The 3,603-nt window shown below is 35.2% G+C and overlaps 1 non-coding gene across 1 annotated transcript; it reads left to right on the top strand.

The window, feature by feature from the left end:
- Positions 1–600: 600 nt before the first annotated feature.
- LOC112704624 (small nucleolar RNA R71) lies at positions 601–704 on the top strand. Its single transcript, XR_003155240.1, has one exon. It is a non-coding gene; the product is annotated as a small nucleolar RNA R71 (small nucleolar RNA).
- Positions 705–3,603: the final 2,899 nt, after the last annotated feature.

The raw sequence follows: 3,603 nt of genomic DNA, 5'->3' as shown, positions 1-3,603 counted from the left end.
AGAGCTCCACACCCTTAATCTATGGTGTGCAGAAACTCCACCGTTGAAAATACATAAGCAAAAGGTTCAGGCATGGCCGAATGGCCAGCCCCCAAAACGTGATCAATGATCTCCTCAGATGAAGAATAAAACAAAACTGAGACCAAAGATGTCTAATACAATAGATAAATGTCCTATATATACTAGACTAGCTACTAGGGTTTACATGAGTAAGTAATTGATGCATAAATCCACTTCCGGGGCCCACTTGGTGTATGCTTGGGCTGAGCTTGATCATTCCACGAGCTAAGGCATTTCTTGGCGTCAAACTCCAGGTTATGACGTGTTTTGGGCGTTCAACTCCGGATCATGACGTTTTTCTGGCGTTTAACTCCAGACAGCAGCATGTACTTGGCGTTTTTCTGAGGTATCCCACTATTCACGGAATTCCTCTCAGAGGTGTACATGAACTGGTTGTTTGCAACCATGTCAATGAGTTCTTGAGCCTCTTCAGGCGTTTTCTTCAGGTGAATAGATCCACCTGCAGAATGATCCAGTGACATTTTCGAAAATTCAGAGAGACCATAATAGAATATATCTAATAGGGTCCATTCTGAAAACATGTCAGATGGACATCTTTTGGTCAACTGCTTGTATCTTTCCCAAGCTTCATAGAGGGATTCACCATCTTTTTGTTTGAAGGTTTGAACATCCACTCTCAGCTTGCTCAGCTTTTGAGGAGGAAAGAATTTATCCAAGAAGGCCGTGACCAGCTTATCCCATGAGTCCAGGCTATCCTTAGGTTGTGAATCCAACCATATTCTAGCTCTGTCTCTAATAGCAAAAGGGAAAAGCATGAGTCTGTAGACTTCAGGATCAACTCCATTCGTCTTTACAGTCTCACAGATCTGCAAGAACTCAGTTAAAAACTGATAAGGATCTTCAGATGGAACTCCATAAAACTTGCAGTTTTGTTGCATTAAGGCAACTAGCTGAGGTTTCAGCTCAAAGTTATTGGCTCCAATGGCAGGAATGGAGATGCTTCTTCCATCAAACTTGGATGTTGGCTTTGTGAAGTCACCAAGCATTCTCCTTGCATTATTATTATTATTATTTTCGGCTGCCATCTCCTTCTCCTGTTCGAAAATTTCTGAAAGGTTATTTCTGGATTGTTGTAATTTAGCTTCTCTTAATTTTCTCTTCAGAGTCCTTTCAGGTTCTGGATCAACTTCAACAAGAGTGCCTTTTTCCCTGTTCCTACTCATATGAAAGAGAAGAAAACAAGAAAAGAAAAAGAAATCCTCTATGTCACAGTATAGAGATTCCTTTATGTTAGTAGAAGAAGAAAGGGGTAGAAGAAAGAAGAAGGATGGATTCGGATTTGGATGAAGAGAGGTGAAGAGAAGTGTTAGTAATTAATTAATTAATTAGAAGAAGAAAAGAGAAGGGAGATTTCAAAAATAATTTTTGAAAAAGAGGTTAGTAATTTTCGAAAATCAAAGACAAAATATAATTAAAATTAAAATTTAAAACAAAAAGAATTTTTGAAAAAGAGAGGGAGAATTTTCGAAAATTAGAGAGGGAAAAGTAGTTAGGCGGTTTTGAAAAAGATAAGAAACAAACAAAAAGTTAGTTAGTTGATTGAAAAAGATTTGAAATCAAATTTTGAAAAAGATGAGAAGATAAGGGGTTAGATAAGATGTTTTGAAATCAAATTTGAAAAAGATAAAATTTTGAAAACGATAAGATAAAAAGATAAAAAGATTTTTAAGAAAAGGATATTTTGAAAAAGATTTAATTTTAAAAATTACTTAACTAACAAGAAACTACAAGATAAGATTCTAGAATTTAAAGATTGAACCTTTCTTAACAAGAAAGTAACAAACTTCAAATTTTGAACCAATCACATTAATTGTTAGCTAAATTTTCGAAAATTTGATAAAAAGATAAGAAAAAGATTTTGAAAATATTTTGAAAAATAATTTTTGAAATTTTCGAAAATTATATAAAAAATGAAAAAGATATGATTTTTGAAAAAGATTTTGAAAAGATAAGATTTTTAAAATTGAAATTTTGACTTGACTTGTAAGAAACAACTAATTTTAGAAATTTTTGACCAAGTCAACCCAAAATTTCGAAAATTTGGAGGAAAATAAGGAAAAGATATTTTTTTGATTTTTGAATTTTTAAAGAAAAACACAAAAATGACCCAAAACATGAAAATTTTGGATCAAGACACAAGATGCATGCAAGAATGCTATGAATGTCAAGATGAACACCAAGAACACTTTGAAGATCATGATGAACATCAAGAACATATTTTTGAAAAATTTTTGATGCAAAGAAAACATGCAAGACACCAAACTTAGAAATCTTTAATGCATGAAAAATATGAATGCAAAAATGCACATGAAAAATAACAAAAGACACAAAACAAGAAATCATCAAGATCAAACAAGAAGACTTGTCAAGAACAACTTGAAGATCATGAAGAACATTATGAGTGCATGAAATTTTCGAAAAAATGCAAGAAAAATTTTAAAAGCATGCAATTGACACCAAACTTAAAAATTGACTCAAGACTTAAACAAGAAACACAAAATATTTTTGGTTTTTTATGATTTTCCAATTTTTTTGTATTTTTATTAATTTTTTTTCGAAAATATAAGTTGGAAAAACGAAAAATAAAAAGAAAAATTTTTGAAAAAGATTTTTGAAAAGAAAATTACCTAATCTGAGCAACAAGATGAACCGTCAGTTGTCCATACTCGAACAATCCTCGGCAACGGCGCCAAAAACTTGGTGGACGAAATTGTGATTCCTATTTTGTGCCTTTTGGTATCATTGTAAAATTATGGAATTTAAGAAATTGGCATGAGTGGACACAACTCCGTTCAACTAGCCAGCAAGTGTACTGGGTCGTCCAAGTAATAAACCTTACGTGAGTAAGGGTCGAATCCACAGAGATTGCTGGTATGAAGCAAGCTATGGTCACCTTGTAAATCTCAGTTAGGGAGATTAAAGGGTAATTGTGATTATTGGAATAAATAATAAAAAGGAATAATAAAAGGGATAGAATACTTATGCAGATTCATTGGTAGGAATTTCAGATAAGCGGATGAAGATGCTGTAGAGCTCAAGGACGCCTGCTCTCCTACTGCTTCTACTCAATCCTTCTTACTCCTTTCCATGGCAAGCTTTGTTTAGGGGTTCACCATCAACTGTGGCTACTTTCAATCCTCTCGGGGAAATATCCTATGCGGCTGTCACTCGCACAGCTAACCAGTCTGGAGGCCTCACCCATGGTTGATGGCTACATCCCATCCTCGCAGTGAAAACTAATGCTCACGCACTCTGTCACAGTACGGCTAATCACCGGTTGGTTCCCTCCCCTACTGGAATAGAATCCCTCTTTTGCGTCTGTCACTAACGCCCAGCAGGTTACAAGTTTGAAGCACGTCACAGTCATTCATTACCGGAATCCTACTCGGAATACCACAGACAAGGTGAGACTTTCCGGATTCCCAGGATCCTACTCGGAATACCACAGACAAGGTTAGACTTTCCGGATCCTCATAAATGCCGCCATCTATATAGCTTATACCACGAAGATTCTGTTGGGGA

Source organism: Arachis hypogaea, chromosome 7 (genome assembly GCF_003086295.3).
Source record: "Arachis hypogaea cultivar Tifrunner chromosome 7, arahy.Tifrunner.gnm2.J5K5, whole genome shotgun sequence".
Classification (NCBI taxonomy): domain Eukaryota; kingdom Viridiplantae; phylum Streptophyta; class Magnoliopsida; order Fabales; family Fabaceae; genus Arachis; species Arachis hypogaea.
The sequence above is the reverse complement of the archived record's forward strand: the minus strand, read 5'-3'. Positions and strand labels throughout refer to the sequence as shown.